The following is a 14,547-nucleotide window of genomic DNA, read 5'->3' as shown; positions in this document are numbered from 1 at the left end:
CTGAAGTAGTCTCAGCCTGCTACTTCTCCGCCATCTTGACTCCTCCCCCAACACTATTATTATTTCATTGTATTTTAGAAAAACTATTAGACTCTAAGGAACTTGAGAAAAGAGACAACTTAGCTTTTGTCTTTGCCTGTGTTTCTTATAGTACCTACCATGATACAAAGATAATATTTGGCAATTACTTGTAACAATTCATCCCTCATTTTTTTCCTAAATATAAATGAAACTGGAAAACAGTAGTAAAACTGATCAATTAGCTATATTAGTGATTCATATGTTGTTTAAATAGGGATTTGAAGCATTTTGATGTATTTTCCCTCTCAAGACAATTTCCCTATTGATAATTATTGTGAAATGTTACTATCTAGATCTATTATAATAAATATTTGAAGGCCATGGACTGAGGCATAAATGAACAAGGTGACACAGCCACTGGAGATAAACCTTTCTTTATAACCTACAATGTGTCTTAACTACTGTGGACATTTCAAGTAAATGAAATTGCGGAATTAGTAAAAGGTGAAAAAAAATCCTCAGAGGTGAGAAAAATGGCAGGGGAGTGTTAAGTGGGGTGAATTTAGGAACTCTCAGAACATACTGTCCTTGATATAATACCCTACCCATTCTTTATTGGATTTCTAAAAAAAGGTTTAAAAAATGGAGACAATTAAGCAACTTTAATTCTATTCCGGTTTTTTTTTTCTTGCGTTCTGCATTAATTTATTTTTTAAGATGAACTATGAAAAGATTTTTTTCTTTTAGTTACTTATTTTTGTCTCAAGTTTTCCTTTACATTCCAGTTAGTTAACATATAGTGTAATATTAGTAGAATTTAGTGACTCATCACTTACATATAACACCCAGTGCCCACTGCAACAAGAGCACTCCTTAATACACATTCCCCATTTAACCCATCCCCTTCCCACCTCCAGCACCCCTTAGTTCATTCTCTATAGATAAGAGTCTGTTTTATGGTTTGCCTCCCCTCACCCACACCATGTTCATCTGTTTTGTTTCTTAAATTCCACATATGAGTGAAATCATATGGTACTTTTCTTTTTCTGAGTTATTTCCCTTAACATAATACTCTCTGGCTCCATCCATTTGGTTGTAAATGGCAAGATTTCATTCTTTTTATGGGTGAGTAATATTCCCTTGTATATATACACCATTTTTTCCTTATCCATTCATCAGTTCATGGACATTTGGGCTCTTTCCATAATTTGACTGTTGTTGATAATGCTGCTATAAACACCAGGGTGCATGTCACTTTGAATCAGTATTTTTGTATATTTTGGGTAAATACCTAGTGGTGCAATTGCTTGATCATAGAGTAGCTCTATTTTTAACTTTTCGAGGAACCTCTATACTGTTTGCCACAGTGGCTGCATCAGTTTGCATTCCCACCAATAGCCTCACCACCACCTGTTGTTTCTTGTGTTGTTGATTTTAGCCTTCTGACAGGTGTGACATGATAGCTCATTGTAGTTTTGATTTGCATTTCCCTGATGATGATGTTGAGTATCTTTTCATGTGTCTGTTGGCTATCTGTATGTCTTCTTTGGAGAAAGATGTATTCATATCATCTATCCATTTTTAATTGGATTATTAATTTTTGGGGTATTGAGTTTTACAAGTTCTTCAAATATTTTGGATATTAACCCTTCAACAGATATGTCATTCCAAATATCTTCTCCCATTCTATAGGTTGTCTCTTAGTTTTGTTGTTTCCTTCCCTGTGCAGAAGCTTTTTATCTTGATGAAGTCCCAATAGTTTATTTTTTGCTTTTGTTTCACTTGCCCTAGGAGATATATCTAGAAAGAAGATGTTATGGCTGATGTCAAAGAGGTTACTGCCTATGTTCTCCTCCAGGATTTTGATGGTTTCTTATCTCACATTTAGGTCTCTCGTCCATTTTGAATTTATTTTTGTGTATGGTGTTAAGAAAGTGGTCCAGTTTCATTCCTTTGTATTTTAATGTCCAGTTTTTCCAAAAGTATTTGTTGAAGAGACTGTCTTTTACCTATTGGATAGTCTTTCCTGTTTTGTCAAAGATTAATTGACCATATAGCTGTGGGTCGATTTCTGGGTTTTCTATTTTGTTATATTAGACCAGACACCTGCATGTTGAATGTGAGGAGGTGGTAAAATAGTTATCACGCAGGTGGATGTCAAGCGAGAGCCAGAGAAGCAATACTTATTTAGGACAAACTAGACTTTAAAACAGAGACTATTAAAAAAAGACAAAGATGGGGGGCAATATATAATCATAAAGGGGACAGTTGAACAAAGAGATAAAACCATTGTAAATATTTATGCATCCAATATCTTGTTTTTTAAATAGACTAATCTGCATACAACTATGTGACTTGTGAATAATTGGGAGGATTATTTAACCTAGGCCCAAACTTGCAATGGAGGGTTCTCATATAACAAAGTACATACTTGTTTCTCTTTCTCCAACACACACACACACACATACACACACACACACATGCATGCACACACACAGACAACATATAAAAAATCATATTCTTCTTAATTTGATAGTGAATTTGCAGTGGAAAATTCGTATTGCAGCCAGCCTGTTATGCGAACATCCATGACTGTATAGTAATCCAGGCAGGCATGCCATCTCTTGGGTACCACTATTGGGTAAGTCTATCTTCTTCCACCTCTTCAACCCTGCGTTCTGCATTAATTTATTAATAAATACATGAAATACATGAAACTGCAAACTCTCTAATGCCACTGATTCCTCATTTGAAAATCAGGAATACGATATTTTATCCTTTTGGGGAAGAGGGTGGAACAAATAAGTGACTGGTGTTTATGATAAACTAACCCAGGGCTATATGTTATTGTTTCACTTTGTTTCTAAGTAAGTGAGTTATTAAGTGTAAGATAATAAACTGAAAAGAACAACAATGAAAATGTCTATACACGGGGGTCCACAATTTGGGAATTAGTGATTCAGACTGAATTCTATAAGTTCATATTTCCCATGTTACCTATTCTTCCTTCTTTTTCCTCTCCTTTTTCCTACCTTCTTCTTTCTCTGTCTCCATTTCTCTCATTAACAAGTTGTCATTAGATAAAAATCAAAGGCAAACCTAAGTGAAGCAGAATCCATTTTGGATACAATATTATGTTTGACTGGAAAGTTACCTGGGGAATATCTTCTAGGTAGGGTCAATGGCTTGTGAACTTGTCTGGTTCGAAAATACTTTAAGATACACATTATATATCACAACCTAAAATAAACATACAAAATCCGAAAAAGCATTTCATTAAAGTCCCTTTTACCAATGTAATATGTGGTATACACATGTTCTACTCTTATTTCATTTTTTTATAATGTTCATGTTTACAAAGTTGTTATTTTATAGTCCACTAATGTATTACCTGACCTACAGTTTGAAAATCATTCATGAAAAGATAGCCATTAGGGACGCCTGGATGACTCAGTGGGTTAAAGCCTCTGCCTTTGGCTCAGGTCATGATCCTGGGATCCTGGAATCATGCCCTGCATCGGGCTCTCTGCTTGGCAGGGAGCCTGCTTCCTCCTCTCTCTATGCCTGCCTCTCTGCCTACTTGTGATCTCTGTCTGTCAAATAAATATGTAAAATCTTTAAAAAGAAAAAAAAAAAGATAGCCATTGTTATAAGAGTTTAGCCATACCCATATCTGTGATTTGTCTCATCTAATAAAACAAACTTTTCATTTATCTATTTATTTTTATTTTTCTATTTTTTATTTATTTTACATATGATAGAACAATCTGAATTCAGTGTCCAGTGCCATAAAATAGAGTTGAGGATGCAGGTACAGGTATATAAGGTGAATGGGAAGTAATCTTGCATTAAACATATATTTTTAATCAATTTGCAATAAGGCTTATTATTTTTTTTGCCATTTGTGTCTTATTTAGAAACATCAACCAGAGCTAAACATAAGATTCATAATAAAAATTTTCCACTTAATTAGTTTCTAGAGAAACATATTGTAATCTTTTAATTATAAGGATTTTATCTATAAAATTTGAAACTAATTAAGTTGAAAAATAGATATAAAATTCCTAATAAGTTTCAGTTATTTAATTTTCTTCTATATTGTATACATTGAGATAATTTTATTTTTTATTTACTTCGTGTTTTTCTGAAAGACTATTTATTTATTTAGCTAATGAGTAGGGGCAGGAAGGGGCAGAGGGAGAGGAGAGAGACTCTCAAGCAGACTTGGGAGCAAGGAGCCCAAGGTAGGACTGGTCTCTGCGCTTGATCCCAGGACCCTGAGATCATGACCTGAGCTGAAATCAAGAGTCAAATGCTTAACCAACTAAGCCAGGACTTCAGAAGAATTTTAAAAACAACTTGAAACACTGATGTTTTGCTGAGATTATATTTGTAATGTTTTAGAAAAGTAAACAAAGCATAAATTTAGGTAAAGTATACGTTCCTTTGGTTAAGATTATTTGGGAAGTGGCAGGCTAATTAGGGAATATTTTTGACGAGTTAAAAACTGTATACTTAGGTAAGTTTCCTAGGTTTATTTACTCTAAATGACACTCACTCTATTTTTGTTTTTCCTGATAGTCTGTGCCCATAGAGCCAATCTTTACATTCTTTATGACCTATAGTTTTTAATTCAATCAGATTATTTTTATAATACCAATGAAGCCTTCTAAATGGTTAAAAAAAAAAAAGGAAGGTAGGGATTTTTTTTGTAATAGAACCTTCCATCATAGTTATTCAAATTCCTATGTCCCAAAGGCAAATATTTTTAAATCTTTTAATGTGTACTTTTTATTTATTATAGTTTGATCATACTCCCTTACTTGCAATTTTTGTATAATAATGTATTATGTAAATGGACAATATGCTTTATTTAACATTTCTCTATATCAGAGTATTTATAAATATATTAAAATAAAAATGTTATTCAACTATGGCATTTGCAAAGATATACTGAATTAATCAAAATTCCAATTTTCTCAACCTTTCTGTGTGCATTGGTTATAAACAAGGAGTGTAAAAATGCTCAGCCTTGGCTTCATGTTAGAATAACTGGGGAAGTTTTTAAAAATTGCAACTCCTTGGTTGTTTACTGAAATAATTAGTCAAAATCTCTGGGGATGTGACTCAGACTACAGTGGATTTTGTAAGCTCTCTAGGTGATTTCATTGTGTAACTAAGGTGCAGGAGCACTGCACACCAAAATACTAATGGTTGAAGTTAATAGACCTTGGGTAAAACTTGGTGAAGCAATATTGTTCCTCTTCTTAAGAACTTAGATTGTGAGATTCTAAGAAATGAAAAATCACTTTACATACATGATTTTTTTCAGTAAAACTGAAGCCCCCAATCAAGCTTTAAGCTAGTTATTCATCATCCAAAGTTTTTTAATGACCTATGTGATATGTGTTATGTCTTCGGCAGAAATTCAAATATTGAGTGTTTTGCTATTATAGAAGTTTTATTCTCTTATTTTTAATTTTATAAGCAAGGCATTTCTGTTGCTTCAAAAAATCAAACTGATGTTAGAGTTTGTCCACTTTTAGTATAACATAATATTCATCTAGGTATACATCATTAAAGAGGTATCTTAAGCAAAATCTAACATTTTTACACTTAATATTTTTTCATAATATGTACTTTTAAAATGTGCTAACTAAATGCATAAAATGTTTTTGAATATTGGGTTTTTTAATTATAGAGAATTATATCTCTAATACATTATAGATAATTTATGTATTATAATAATATCTTAGAATAATATTACATATGAATATAATCATACACACACAAGTCTATAAATGTACATATTTTTGTTGCCTAGTATATTAGATAATTTTTAAAAACTTTTAAACATAGGAAAGTGTTAAATTATCATATCTGTGAGAGAGAAGAAAAACTAAGATTGAGGAGGAAAAAATTCTTCAAGTTCTTTTATTTATTTTCAATAGTAAATGTGAGTTTCAAATCTCTATGGAATTCAAATTCATTTTGCTATGTTTAATGTAATGACATCATAATTCAGTTGTGAAACATGATATATATAGTATTTCACAAATTAAAGTATTTTGTTTGATGAAATAATTTAGGATTATTTGATCTACAGAATGTTTCCAAAGTTATTTTAGTAATGTTTCAATCAAAAGTTCTAAGACTGTTGTTCCCCTTCACGTCTTTAATTTTCACTAATTTTAATTTTTAGCACTTTGTTATAAAAACTTTAGTTTATCTCCCCCAATCTTATTAGAACTTCTATCAGAATTGTACTAACCTTAAATCTATCTTAAAATACCAGATATACTTTTGTTATTAATGCATTCTTCCCAGTAATACACTATTAACTTTTATTTGTTGATATTTTTGACTTATGTTTATGTAATTTTCTTTTTCTATTTCCTATGTATATTTTAATTTTTATTTCTAAGTAGTTTGACTTTACCATTTATTATATTGGAGAATTTTTTTCCTTGGTCGTCTCAGTTTATTTCTTGATATAAAACTCTATGGCATTTTATATGTGCATTTTAAGAATTTTTTACACATGTCGATCTTTTTATGATTCTAGTATTTTTGTGTTCATTCTGTTAGGTTTGATAGGAAGATATTGATAATTCACATTTTAAAAAATACATATATTTTATGTTTTAATTTTATTGCATCAGCTAGTGATTCTAAGCTAAGTAAATGATTATTGAAGCTGTATCTCACTACTAGCAGAAACAGCTCTGATTTCCTTTTATATTTTTATCAAATACTTTGTAATTGAGAATAAATGCACAGTTGTGTGAGAATCATTATGAGCAGTAAGGTATATATATTTTTTTAAATTAAGGTACTCTTATTTTTCCTCAGGCTATAATATATTTTCTAAGAGTGTTCTAGGTCTTCATTTCTAGAGTCCTGCTTATTCTGAATGAATAGTTACCCTTCACATGCCTTACTAATACTCTGTTTAAAATCATGGGATCTAAACTGAAAACTGAGTTGTTCTGAACATATTCTTGCACACTGTATTTTCTGATTTTAGTTTCAGCTAATAAAATGAGATGGCAAGAGTGCCTAGGTGGCTCAGTCAGTTAAGCATCTGCCTTCAGCTCAGATCCAGGCCCTGGGATCTGCCTGGCATCAGGCTTCCTGCTCAGCGGGAGGTCTGCCTCTTCCTCTCCTTCTGCTTCACTCCTCCCCACCCCTGACCCCACTTGTGTTGTCTCTCAAATAAATAAATAAAATCTTTAAAAAATGAGGTGGTAAATCGAGCTCCCCCCCTTAAATTCTGAATAAGTTCATATGCTCTGGTGCCATATATATATATATATACAATATGCTATGTCACTTTCTCCAAGCTTTGAAAGAAATAATATATAAAAACAGCATATGTTGATCCTCTTTAGGGAGCAAATAGTTTAATGGCTTTTCTAATGCCCATTCCTTCTGACATTGTACTTTTGTACTGACATTGACATTGTACTTTCTGACATTGTACTTTTATTAATGTGTACTAATCTTTCCAAAGGCAGTGTTTTTGGACATATTAGTAAACATTATTTTTTTTTCATCTTATCTAATTCATTTCATTTTTGGTTAAAAATATAGTACTTTCTATCTTTGGACTTACTTTGGATTTTTATAATGTATCTACATTTATATTTGGTAGATTTTTATATTTGCTCTACATATTTTTGTTAACTAGAAAAATTATGCTGTGAATCTCCCCATGATTCAAGATTTGCTGCATTCTATCATCTTTTATTTTTTACTTAATTTCTAAATTAAATCAGAAATGGAAATAATAATGGGATTCATTTTGTGATGAAATTAGAAGCAGCTCTAGAAATCTGAGTATCTCTTCCTCTGGCAATGAAAGATGCAGTGGTTGTGTGAAAGGAAGACTCACACACTTGAGTTGAGCAGAAATTGTTAATAATCTTTTCTTTTTTGCCCCATACATCTGTAATAGTGACTTGATATTTCATGTTAGCCCTTCAGCATCTTCATTTATGCTGCTTCTCTTTCACTTTTTTTCTTAATGTCAAAATAAGGAGCTAATGATGCTAATAACTGAAAGTTAAAATTTGAAGTTATTTTCCTGTTGAAGTTCTTTCTTTAAGTTTTCACAGGAACTTTAAGGAAATTATTACTTTTAATCTGATATCTCATTTTAAATTCATGGCAACTCTACTGAGTTTTAAGTTAATTTTCTCATTTTGTTTTTATAAGATTACAAAAAAAAAGCTGTTTTATTCCTATTTTACAGTAATTAGGTGTATAAGAAACAAGGAAGAAGTGCGGTTTAAATCCACAAGTGCCTAACTTTAAAAGCCATGCCATTCAATTTGACAGGCAGTGGGAGTATGGAATAGGGACCCCAGAAAGTCGAGAGCAGCCCCATCCCTGCCATCTCTAGTTTCCACTACATCCAGGAGGAGCTGTAGCTACCACAGGTGACCCCAGTGACCATCAGGCCAACCATGAGCAGCCAGGCTGTGACCCAAATGCAACCAGCAACAGATGGAGACACCAAGCCTGACAGCACAGTGAAGAGCAGTCCAGGGGATGGCACATGGGCAGTGGCTGTAGGTAGGGACAAGATCACTGCAACTAAGGTTTTGGGGACAGTAAAATGATTCAGTGTAAGAAACAGATACAGTTTCATCAATAAATATGATACCAAGGAAGATGCATTTGTACACCAGGCTGTCATAAAGAATAACCCCAGAAGCGTAGGAGATGGGGAGACTGGAGTCTGATGTTGCTGAAGAAGAAAAGGGTGTGGAGACAGCAAATGTTACTGATCCTAGTGGAGTTCCAGTTTAAAGTAGTAAACATGAGCAGACTGTCACTTTTATAGACCCAATCCATATCCACATTCCAGGGGTCCTCCATGCAACTGCCATCTGGATAACCAGAATAGTGAACATGAGGAAAAGAATGCAGCATCAAAGAGTACTCTGGAAGGCCAGGCCCAACAGTCCTATCTTACCTCAGGTGATGGTTGTTGCTACGTTTCTACCTGCAGAGACCCCATGGGTGTTGACTATAGTATTTGAACCCTACTGTAAAGGGAGGGGTGATGGAGGGAACTGACAACCACGGTGCAGGAGAACAAGGTAGACCAGTGAAATAGAATGTGTATGTTGGTTATAGACCTGGATTCTGCAGGGGTCCTCATAGCCAAAATAGCCTTGGAAGGACAGCAGTGAAGAAGATAGGAAAAATCAAGGCAATGAGACCCAATGTCAGCAGCCACTTCAAAGTCTACCACAGTGACTTCAATTACCTGCACAGACACTCAGAAAACCCTAAACCATAAGATGTCAAAGAGAACAAAACAGTGCATTTACCAGCTATGTCCACACAGCTGTGTCCACTCCCAAAGCAAGATGTGGAATGTGGGTGGGAGGCTTGAAGAAAGGCTGGCTTACCATTAACATCGCTATCATCATCCAGTTTAGGGTTTAGTCATCCAACAAAAAGAAATGAACATGAAATTCCAGCAATAAGAGCTGAACAACTGATGGGAACTATAAACCATGAGTGTTGTTTTTTGCCCACTGACCAGATAACTAGGACTATCTGCATTATCTATGCAGCATGGTTGTTTTTCTATTACTCTACCTAAGTATGTTTCTTTTTGGTAATGGCAAATATGTTGTATTTTTTTTTTTAAAGACTGTTCTTTTTTTTTTTTTTTTCCTCAATACACCTTTAAAGTTTTTTTAAAAAAATGTTTCATATCTGGTCAAATTGAGATCTTTAACAACTTAATTTTTAATTTGTAATAAAAATTAACTTATTTTTTAAAGCCAACAAACTTTAATAAAGGTCTTAAATAATTGTCAAAAAGCTAAGCCATTCATAGTAATAGCATCCAACAAGATAGACAAACATTTAAACTGAAGCAAAAAAAAAAAAAAAAAGGAGCAAATTTTCAATAATTAGCAAAATTTTGAGCTTTAACCAAAGATAAAAAGTCAAGTAGAGGAATGATGAAGGACCACAATCAAGACTAAGCAATGTTTCTAAAATCACAAACCTTCAATTATAAGTAGGACTGATTAGGTCATTACTGAAGATGAGGGAACTATTGATCAGTGACTCATAGTAATCCAACTTAGAATTTTATTTTATTTTATTTTATTTTTTTTAATATTTTATTTTATTTTTTTGACAGACAGAGATCACAAGTAGGCAGAGAGGCAGACAGAGAGAGAGAGGGGGAAGCAGGCTCCCTGCCGAGCAGGGAGCCCAATGGTGGTGGCTCGATCCCAGGACCCTGGGATTATGACCTGAGCCAAAGGCAGAGGCTTTAACCCACTGAACCACCCAGAAGCCCCTCAACTTAGAATTTTATAAGATAGAATTTTAGAAACAGTCTGCTTCTCTCTTGAAATTCTGTTTAAAAAATGTTAACTAAACTAAACAGAGAAGAGCTGCAGACATGACACAACTAGGAAACTGACTTGTCTTGGTGACCAAGAAAAGTTGCCAACATTTAGTAAGTTGAAGCACATATTCCAGGATATATGAAAATCCTGGCAATGATATCTGAATCCTCTGGCTTTGGAATGTTTACTTCTGAGCTATCTTGTTATCTAGAAGAGTGAAAAATGGGCCATAAACTCATTTAACATAATTTATTGACAGCAAAGCCTCCTTATGCATCTATTTTGATAAACAGATGAAATGGCAACTTGCAGCATATGAGCCTTTTGAAGCTCTCTCCATGCTAAAAAATGAGGGGAAATGCATGTGGCAAAACACTTGGAAAATAAGTAAACCTCAGACATTTATCACAAGATGTCTGATGAACCCAAACACAGCTGTGTACACTTCTACCAGCTGAATATGGCTTTTTTCATCAAAAACAGCAAACACCTCTTCATGTTACCAGCCTACTTCTGACACCATCCCCATTAATAGTTTTGCTCATGCATAGCATATTTTTAAATAAGGAATGCTTGCTCTTAGCCCATGCACAAACTAAACTAAAGAAAGGAAAATACTATTTCTAGAAAATGTAATATTCTGAGAAAGCCCTAAGAGTTATTACAAAACAACTGATTTTGATTTGAATGAGATATGATAGTTTGAGAGCAAATAGATAGAAAGTTGACTGGCATGACAGGTTAAGATAAAACTAATAGATTATTTCAGAGATTTTACTTTCTAAATTGATAAAATGTAACTTACTTGTTGAAATAAGTTAAATTATTTTCAAAAATTTTTTGCATAGTGCAGGTAAATACCATCTGAAGATGGGAAAAAAAGAAAAACTTTGTACTTGAAACAGTCTCTGTCTGAAAATAAAACATTATTTACACGTGCTACCCTTAAAAGGTAGCAACAATGTCATCATGGTAACTCAACAATGAAATCACATACTAAAAACAAGACAAAAACAAAAGCAAACAGCATTGCCGACAGTACAGATATCCCATGATATTCATATTTTTTCTTATGTGTACAGCGGTTATAAATATCATTAGTTTCACATGTGTTGGTTTCTTCTTAACTAAATCATAGTCTCCATGAGAGTTGAGATCAATTGTTGAAAAAATGTATGTATCAGAGTCTTAAGAACCTGGGAAATAGCAAATGTATAACAGATGTTTAATTATAGACCTAACAGAAGAGGAGGGAGAGAATAGGGCAGAACAAAATATTTGAAGAAATAATAGGTAAAATTTCCTAAATTTGATTAAATACAAAAGATATATGGAAGTAAGCAGCTCAGCAAATAAAAGCAGAATAAATACAAACAAAATACTCTACAAACAATATATTAAATCTGGTGACAACCAGAGATGAAGAGAAAATCTTGAAAGTAGCCAACATAAAATAACAGTTTTCATGTAGGGGAAAAATGATTCAGATAACCACTGATTCCTCATCTGAATCTGGAATCTAGAAGATAGTGGATTCATTATGTGCACTGGGAACAATTTAAATGTCAAAATAAAAATCTGAAATCCTGCTTAAATATCCTTTGAGAATTAAGACAAAATACAATTTCAGAAAAAAGAAAATCAAGAGAATTTGCAGTAAACAGACCTACCCTATAATAAATTCTAAGGAAAATTCTTCCAAGAGAAGAAATATGATATTCACATTTTAGGAAGGAAGGAAGAACACTAAAATTAATAATTATCTTGGTAAATATAAAATACTTCCCTCTAAACATACAATTTTATTATATAAATGCAACATTTTATGAAGGCATTTACCAGTACAAGATTTTATATATAGAGAGAGAAAATTATATATACAAATACATACTACATATATTTATCATATATATGAAAAATTATTTCTACTTGAATGTTATATGATTCGTTAACAGAAGTCTTAAGAAAATAAAGTAAAATAAAGATATTAACTCTAATTAATGATATGTATGTTTAGGTATTTAGCAAAAATTTACTTTGAAATGTACAGAAAGTAACAGATTAACAGCTTTGTAGAAGAATGGATTTGTGATAGAGCAAGTATAGTAAAATATTCTCAGTGATACATTTATCAGTGTTCTCTATAAAATTCTTTCAAATTTTTAGGATGGTAATTATAGTAAAAAGTTGGGAAAAACAAAAATTGTTTTTTGGAATTATATGTTTTGTTTAGCTTTTGAAGTCCCTTCCTCCCACAAAGTAACACCAACTCCACAGCAATCATGCTTATCATTCAGAAAGCATGGGCATAAAAATGTGAAAACAACAAATCACCACCTCTATAGCTCTTAGAAATGTAATTAGTCAAATACCCTTAATTCTTAACATAAATTTAGCTAAGTGATCTTGTCAGTTTCCTCTCATGTTCCACACCTTTGGTCCTCATCTAAAAATTATCTCTGAGTTTCCTGTCAGCTCAATTATTTTAGGATGAAGACTCAGCGTCTATATTCGTGTAATCAAAGGCCACATTAAAACATTTAGTGGGACACCTGGGTGGCTCAGTAGTTAAGTGTCTGCCTTTGGCTCAGGTCACGATCTCAGGGCTATGAGATCAAGCCCCATATGGGCTGTAGGCACTGGGTATGGAGGCTACTTGAGATTTGCTCTCTGACTCTGCTCCTCTCCAACCTCCTCCCAACAAAAGTAAAGAGATTAAATTTGAAACAACAACAACAACAACAACAAAAAAAAACAAAAACAAAAATTCCCCCTAAAGAAAAGTCCAGTGCTAGATGGGTTCAGTGCTGAATTCTTGCAAACATTTAAGGAGGAAGGAGGGATTAATACCAATTCTTTACAAATTCTTCCAAAGGTTAGAACAGAAATGAATAATTCTCAACTCATTGTATTAGGTCAGTATTGCCTGGAGAGCAAAACAAAACAAACACATTACAAGAAAGAAAAACTATAGATCAATATACCTTATGAATATAGATGCAAAATCACCAACAAAATACTGACAAGTAGTATTATACAATGTATAAACATGATTATACAACATGACCAAATGTAATTCATCCTGAGAATGCAAGCTTGGTTCAACATATAAAAATCAATGTAATATGCCATATTAAGAAAAGTAAGTAAGTAGAAAGTAAGTAAGACTAAAAAAAGTAAAGTAAGACTAAAAAAAGTAAGTAAGACTAAAAAGCTAGAAATATAAAGAAACTTCTTTAACCTAATAAAACCTAATATGCCAACATCATACTTAATGGTGAAAAGTTCAAAGCTTTTCGTCTAAGATCAGGACCAAGACAAGGATTTCTGCTTTCATTATTTCTATTTAGCATTGTACTAGAGGTTCTATCCAGGGAAGTTAGATAAGAAAAAGAAAAAAAAGTCACCCTTATTGGAAATGAAGAAACAAAAGTCTCCATCTACAGATAGCCTGGTCTTGTATGCAAAAAAAAAAAAAAAATCCTATGGAATTCACACAAAAATATTACAGCTAATAAATATGTTTAACAAGATTATAGGATAAAAGAAATATATAATCAATTGTGTTTCTACTCATTGTCAGTGAACTATCAAAAATAAAACAAAATTAAAAAGCAATTCTACAGCAATCAAGAAGGATAAAATACTTAGGTAGGCATATAACAAAAAAGTATAAGATATGCACAGTAACTACTAAAACACATTATAAAAGAAATTAAACAAAAACTTAAATAAATGAAATTACACCCCATGTCCATGGATCAGAATACTTAATATTGTTAAGATAGCAATACTCTCAAACTTGATCTAATATTCCTCAATCCCTATCCAAATTACAGATGCCTATTTTGTTTTGGAAAAATTAAAAAGATGATTCCCAAAATCCAAGCAAAGAACACACAATTGCCAAAACAAATTTCTAAAAAGATGAAAACTACTGGAAGATACATTTTCTATTAAAAAACTTACAACAAAGCTACAATAATTGAGGCAGTCTAGTACATGCATGTGGGTAGATATACAGCTCTATGAAATAGAACTGTAGTTCTGAAATAAACACTTATATTTACAGTCAGCTGGTTCTTTGTCAAGGGTTCCAGGACAATTTAATTTGAAAAAAATAGTAAATAGTATTTCTACA

At 32.7% G+C, this 14,547-nt stretch overlaps 1 pseudogene; it reads left to right on the top strand.

Moving 5' to 3' along the window:
• Positions 1-8,489: 8,489 nt before the first annotated feature.
• LOC111147997 lies at positions 8,490-9,331 on the top strand (annotated as a pseudogene).
• Positions 9,332-14,547: the final 5,216 nt, after the last annotated feature.

Source organism: Enhydra lutris, unplaced genomic scaffold, assembly GCF_002288905.1.
Source record: "Enhydra lutris kenyoni isolate GAN:26980312 unplaced genomic scaffold, ASM228890v2 scaffoldscaffold18, whole genome shotgun sequence".
Taxonomy (NCBI): Eukaryota; Metazoa; Chordata; class Mammalia; order Carnivora; family Mustelidae; genus Enhydra; species Enhydra lutris.
Note: the sequence above shows the minus strand (reverse complement) of the source record. Positions and strands in the feature narration are given on the sequence as shown.